The following is a 7315-nucleotide window of genomic DNA, read 5'->3' on the forward strand; positions in this document are numbered from 1 at the left end:
ACACACACACACACACACACACACACACACACACGAAAGCTTAGCTAGGCATGGTGGCACATGCCTGTAATCCCCAAATCCCAACTACTTGGGAGGCTGAGACACGAGAATGGCTTGAACTCAGGAGGCGGAGGTTGCAATGAGCCAATATTTGGCCACTGCACTCCAGTCTGGGTCTTACTCTAGCGAGACTCTGTGTCAAAAAAAAGGAAAAAAAAATTTCTGAATTCGATGTCTATTACAGTCCACAGAGGTAAAAGATGACAAGTAGCAGGACTTGTGCCCGAGTTTTAGAGTGACTGTAACTATAGCCTGGAGCCAGTAATCTCTGTCTTCTTTATTGTGAGATAATAAAGTCCTCATTGTTTACATTCTTTTTAAAATAAAATCCCACAATATTGTATTGTAATTGATGCAGATATAGCAGGTTATTAAATCACAGCTAGATTAATATCATCATGAATCACAGGAGATTTTAGAGGTCATCTGTCTAATACAGTTCTACTCTACATCCCTACAGTGGCAAGATCCCGGTTAGAATGTGGAGTTGGCCTCTGTCCCCATGCTATTTACTGGCTGGGGGCCCTGCACAAGTTATTTAATCTTGATCAGTCTCACTTTCCTCGCATGTTAAAAGGAAAAAAATATAGTCTGTGGGAACTAAGTGAGATAATGTATCATGGCTGGCATAGAATAGGCACCAAATAAAAGCTAGCTATCATGGTTATTTCCAGATGAAAAAGGCATGGTTTTTGCCTTCAATAATATTACAATTAAGGAGTATGGAAAAGACAAACAGCCATGAAACACAAAGTGAGACCTGATGAAAACAACTGAGTCGAATCATGGGGGTAAAGAGAACATGTGCTGCAAGAGTTCAGAGGTGAGAAAAGCTTTATTTATTTATTTTTAGAGACAAGGTCTTGCTCTGTCACCCAAGTTGAGTACAGTGGCACAATTATAGCCCACTGCAGCCTTGACCTCCTGGGCTCAGGGAATCCTATGTGCCACCATGCCCGACTAATTAATTTTTTTTTTTTTTTCTGTAGAGACAGGTCTTGCTATGTTGCCCAGGCTACTTGTGAATTCCTGGCCTCAAGCGATCCTTCTGCCTTGGCCTCCCAAAGCTCTGGGATTATAGGCATGAGCCACTGTGCCCAGCCCAGAGGTGAGAAAAGCTTAATGAGCAAAAGGACATTTGAGATTATGGCTGATTTTTATGATCTGAATTTTTCAAATTCCCTACAAAAAATATCTATTGCCTATTTAATCACATAAAAGTTATTACAATAATGTGCATTCCTCAATAAATAAAGGAAAGAAGCAAATCTCAAAAAAGGCCATTACAATGTTTTCCTTTGATAATAGTGAACAATTTGGAAACATCCTAAATGTTGGAATTAAATAAATTGGACCACATCCACATGGCTGAATATCATACAGTTGTTAAACAGCTGGGAATTGTGTACCAGTATGGAAAAATGAAAATAATTGCTTTGTTAGTGGTTAGACATTGGATGATTACTGGCTTTCAATCTTAATTCTGAGTTTCCATGATTACTACAATATTGTTTGTGCAATCAAACATTTAATGAAATCAAAGAAAATAAGTGTGAAATTTGACCCGAACAATGGGGCTTTTTGTGTAACATTCTTTGCTCTGGTGGTTGCAGGAGTCTGCCTATTTCTCCACACCCTGGCAGGTCCCCAGCACAGATCCTTTGTCACCCTTAAGAAGGTGTGGGTGGAAGCCATGTGGCCTTGGTTTGGCCAGGACTGAGGACACCATCCCCTTCCCCAGTGAGTGGTGGGGGCTACTTTCAGTGCCTCTCTGTCTGCAGGGGACATTAAGGCAGGAGGCCTGGGTATAGCTTTTTGTTTTTGATATTCTCTTCATTAGATGTTCTATACTGTTTGTAAAGTGGATGCTAAACCAGGAGAAAAACAGGTCTACCGTGTTTCCTTGAGCATCTGTGAGCTGCCTGGCGCAGGTGCTAGGTAGATAGGTAAAACACAACCATTTTCCCCTCACCCTTTCGGGGAAACCCTGCCATGCTTTCCTCCTTAGGAGTCACTTTTGGCAGGCCCGGGTCCTAAAGGCTAAGGGCCTGTGAATTTACTTCCCCTGGAGAGATAAGGGCCTGTAGCCCTCTTTTGGGGTCAGTGTTTGACACTAAAGAGAGTCACTCATGGCGGTGACTTCCAGGCAGTGCACACGAGCTCTTCGGACTGCCAAGGCTGGCTCCAGCCACCCAGTTCCGCTTTTCTCTGGGGCCATGTGTAACAGTGCTGGGGGAGGCGGGGTGGTCCCTGGATGTCGCGGCGCAGAGCCGGGTCAGATGCGTCCCGTTAACGGAGACAAGCTCTGCACGGAGCTGGTGGCCTAATGGGGACCACGCTCGCCCTAATGCGAAGCAGCCGCCGCACTGTGGCCGAGCCTCTTCCCACTGGGCCTGAGAGCTGCCGAGATAAAACGGAAGAGCCGCGAAAGGCGCTTTGATTCCAATACAAAACAAATTATTACTCCCAGAATGGAACAAAATAAGTCAAAGAGGAATCTCACGGTCACCATTCCTCTCTGCGAGGCTGCAGCCGGCGGCCCCGGGCCTGCCTATCCTGCGATCTTTGGCGGGGACACGGGGACACGGCACTGAGGGGCTCTGGGCGACTGGGGCGGGGAAGTCGGAGTTCCTGGCCAACGGCCAGCGGGGGCCTGAATCCTTTGTTTGTTGGGGCACCCCAAGGCCAGAAGTCCTCAAACTTGAGCGAGGGAGCCTCCGCATCTCGCGGAGGGCTTGTTACAGCACGAATTCCTGGGCCCCACCTCCAGAGTTTCTGATTTTGCAGGTGCAGTGGAGGTTGAGAATTTGCATTTTTTCAGGGAACGCTGGTGCTGTCGGTCGGTGAAAACTCTTTGAGAACCAGCTAGTAAATATGGAGACGGAAGCAACTTGGCCTTGAGTCTCCCACCACCACTACCCTGGCTTTCAGATGCCTGAGTCCCAGACAGGTCTGCAGTGGGTAAACGATCCAGTACAGCCCTCCCACCCCCACCTCCGAACTCAACAACTGATGCCTGTGCCTAGCTTCTTTCATTCCCTTTGGAGCCTGTTTTTGATTGGTCACTCCTGTCCTATAGTGAACCAACCAAGTCCCGCCCCAAAACTCAGGGACTGGAATTTCCCAGCAGCCTGGGCAGGTAAATGGGCAGCTGCCACAGGCCTGTGAAAAAGTTTCAGGACTCCAGGCAGTCTCTCTAGGGGGTGCTTCTGCTCAAGTTGCCTAGCCTCTAGAGAAGGCTCCTGGCTCTCTGTCCCTGGCCTGGGCCAGCAGTCATTCCTGGCAAGAGGAGTTTGGGGGTGAGGGGTAGGGAGTAGGGAGTAGGAAGGGGAGACTGGTAGCTGGGAGGACAGTGGCAACAATTCTTGTTGGGGTAACCTCACAATTCCTGCCTGGTTTCTTGGAACCCATTCAGGGATCTAAAAGCCTGAAAGTGTTTCTTTTTTTGTTTGTTTGTTTTTTAGAGACAAGGTCTTGCTACTGCCCAGGCTGGAGTGCAGTGGCACAATCATAGCTCTGCAGCCTCATACTACTGGGCTCCAGGGATCCTCCCAAGTAATTGGGATTATAGGCATGAGCCACCATGCCTGGCTAATTTAAAAAAAATTTTTTTTAGACGAAGTCTCACTCAGCCACCCAGGCTGGAGTGCAGTGGCATGATCTCGGCTCACTGCAACCTCTGCCCCCCCGGGTTCAAGCAATTCTCCTGCCTCAGCCTCCTGAGTAGCTGGGACTACAGGCACGCACCACTACCCCCAACTAATTTTTGTATTTTTAGTAGAGACAGGGTTTCACCATGTTGGCCAGGATGGTCTCGATCTCTTGACCTTGTGATCTGCCCACCTCGGCCTCCCAAAGTGCTGGGATTATAGGCGTGAGCCACCGTGCCCGGCCAGTACCTGACTAATTTTAAAATTCTTTGTAGAGAGGGGGGGGGGGGGGGGGGGGTGGTCTCACTATGTTGCCCAGGCTGGTCTCAAACTCCTGGCCTCAAGTTATCCTCCCATTTCAGCCACTCAAATTCCTGGGATAACAGGCATGAGCCACTGCACCCAGCCATGTGCTTTAGGTGCAGGATGTCTGGGATGAGGGCCTCCCTAGAGTAAGCCATTTGTTTTCAAACTTGAGTGTGCATCCGGATCACCTGGAGGCCTTGGTAAGCCAGATTGCTGGCCCCACCCCAGAATTACTGATTCAGTGGGGCTGAGGTGGGGTTGAGAGTTTGCATTTCTAATAAGGTCCCAGGTGCTGCTGATGATTTGGGTTCCACGCTTTGAAAATCACAGCCTTAGACTTCATTTGGGATCTCCAAGCCCTCTCTATAGCCTCAAATGTCATGGTATCTGTCCCCAGCCCCACTCTCTGGACATCCTCCACCAGTCACTGGTCTTCATGTTGATCGCCTTTCTCAGCTTTTGAAAAGGCAGTTTGGTCTTGTCTTGTGCTGCCTGTGCTCTCTGGTTCTGGAAGCAGGAAACAGCTGTTAGGGTGATTCAGCAATGGAAAGAGCAGCAACCCTCATACCCCACCCTCATTCTTGCCCCCAGCCAGGCAGGACAGCTCCCTTCTCCTTGCTGCCATCCCTCACCCTCTGTAATTGCTTGAGTCCTAGCCCTGGTTTAGTCTAAAAAGAACAGGCAGCTGAGGAAGGATCCCTTTAATAGGCACCTTAGTATCCACGCAAGGCCAAGCCTAGAGGGGTCGCTGTTGCATTTCTCCCAGTGACAAGAGCGCTGGAGTGATCCTTTTTTTTTTTTTTTTTTACCTTGTGCTTTGCACATCATAGCTATTTATGAAATATTTGTTGATTGACTAATTGCTTAGGGAAAACTATAAGGAAGGGAAACAAAGCTAAATGAAGATATTCTTCAAGGCTGCCATGCACTAGGACAAAGTTTTGTTTCGTTTGTTTTTTTTGAGAAGGAGTCTTGCTCTGTCGCCCAGGCCAGAGTGCAGTGGTGCCATCTTGGCTCACTGCAACCTCCACCTCCCAGTCTCAAGCCATTCTCCTGCTTCAGCATCCCAAGTAGCTGGGACTAGAGGCATACACCACCATGCCTCACTATTTTCTTTCTTTTTTTTCTTTTTCTTTTTCTTTTTTTTTTTTTTTTTTTTTTTTTGTATTTTTAGTAGAGACTAGGTTTCACTATGTTGACCAGACTGGTCTTGAACTCCTGACCTCAGATGATCTGTCTGCCTCAGTCTCCCAAAATGCTGGGATTATAGGCATGAGCCACTGCACCTGGACTAGGACAAAGTTTTGATCAGTGTTTGCCAGCTTGGCTGAAGGGGTAGAGTTTATCCTCTTTGACCTCCAGAAAATGTGTCAGAAGCTCCTGGGTGGGCACCCTGAAGCACAGGCCTGTGGGTGGGGGCAAAAAACAGCAAGATCAGTGTAATTCAGGGTTTTTTTTTTGGGAGCTTTGAAACTGCCCTGGCAAGCTGGAGACCCTGGAAAAGAAAGAGCAGGTGGTCTATAGGGGCCTGGGGGTCAGCTGAGGCCATGGGGAGCCATCCTTTGTTCTGGTGCCTCAGGATTTCCAGAAAGGCTAGTTTTTTACAAAAGGAACTTAACATAATATTTATATCTAGAAGTTTAGAAAATGTCAATGTAAATAATCATGGCATTTGAAATTTGGACTAGGGTATGTCCAATTTAGATGAAAATAAGCCATGTGCAAACCATTAGATTTTAATAATTTTCCTCTTAATTGGTTATTTTTCAACTATATCTTTAGCAAATGGCTAATAGGTTCCCTATTTAGTTATTGCCATGGTTCTTTTTTGGCGGGGGAGGGAGTCTCACTCTGTTGCCCAGGCTGGAGTGCAGTGGCGTGATCTTGGCTCACCGCAATCTCCGCCTCCTGAGTTCAAGCAATTCTCCTGTCTCAGCCTTCTGATGATCTGGGACTACAGACATGTGCCACCATACCCTGCTAATTTTTGTATTTTTAGTAGTCACAGGGTTTCACCTTGTTGGCCAGGCTGGTCTCAAACTCCTGACCTCAGGTGATCTGCCTGCCTTGGCCTCCCAAAGTGCTGTGATTACAGGCATGAACCACTGCCCCCAGCCATGGTTCTTAACCTTAGGTGTACATTGAAATCACCAGTGTTGCTTAAAAAAATAATCCCAACACTCTGGCTACACCCAAGATATGAAGGTAAGGCACAATAGTTTTTTAAAGCCCCTGAGGCGATTTTGTAGTGCAGCTAGGATAGAAAATCCTTGAGCTATTGCTTGAGTGGTTGGACAGGCTAGACTGAAACAAATAAGACTTTCTGGGGTGTCTGCTTAGTCTCTCATGAGTGCCATGACTGCCCTCTTCCCATAAGGAAGGACCATCAGAAGCTACAGCAGACCCTCTTCCTTAGCTCCAGTTGACAGGACTGGGATGTATCTCCAAGACAGTACCTGACCCAGGATACCAATCAGGTCTCTCACACAGGAAGATTGAACTGGCACTCAGAAATTACAGCTATCACTGGCGCTCCTCTCTCAAATGGAGCAGAGGAGAGACCTGACCAGAGCAGCAGGAAAAGTTGGTTCTTGCCATCACCTCAGCCCCTGTTGCAGCACAGCCCTTCAGGGAGTCTGGCTACCACCCTGCCTGGGGTTCCAGGGGTCACTCACGAATCCTTATAAAAACACTCCCCACCCCAGCCACCTGTTCGGTTTAAAGCCAGCTCTAGTGGGTTTATGTTACTTGTGACCAAAGAGGCCTGCCGTGTGCACAGACAACAGCACACAAAAACAAATATGTATTCCCTTCCCCCACCACAGTTACACCCAAGCTCTTTCTAATTCCATGTGGTCCCAACGAAAGACTGTTTGGACTCTGTATTTTCTGGAGTCCACCCGGAGAAACCTGTTTTCAATTCATTTGAGAACTGCAATGATTCCCTAATGTGGCTCCATAGGCTTATTGAGAATCACCTGGAGGAACTACAGATAAACACGTAGATTGCCAAGCGCCATCTCCAAAGGCAGAAGCTGTTTAGTTTGAAGAGGATCTTGAAATCTGTGTTTTAAAAACTTTTTTCCATGAAATTTTGATGTGCAGTTGAGTCTACTGGGATCAGGCTGGTAGGGTTAATTAAAAAAAAAAAAAATTAAATTCCTCTTTAACTGCCTCCTAGATGGAGGCGGCATTGCTATCAACCTATCATTTCTGGGAGATGGATTTTGGAGGCATTTTGTCTGGGAGATGGATAAGGGCCTAGTCTGTGGATGAACTAAACAGAGCCCAGTGAGGTT

The sequence above is a fragment of the Piliocolobus tephrosceles genome, chromosome 2 (assembly GCF_002776525.5).
Source record: "Piliocolobus tephrosceles isolate RC106 chromosome 2, ASM277652v3, whole genome shotgun sequence".
NCBI lineage: Eukaryota > Metazoa > Chordata > Mammalia > Primates > Cercopithecidae > Piliocolobus > Piliocolobus tephrosceles.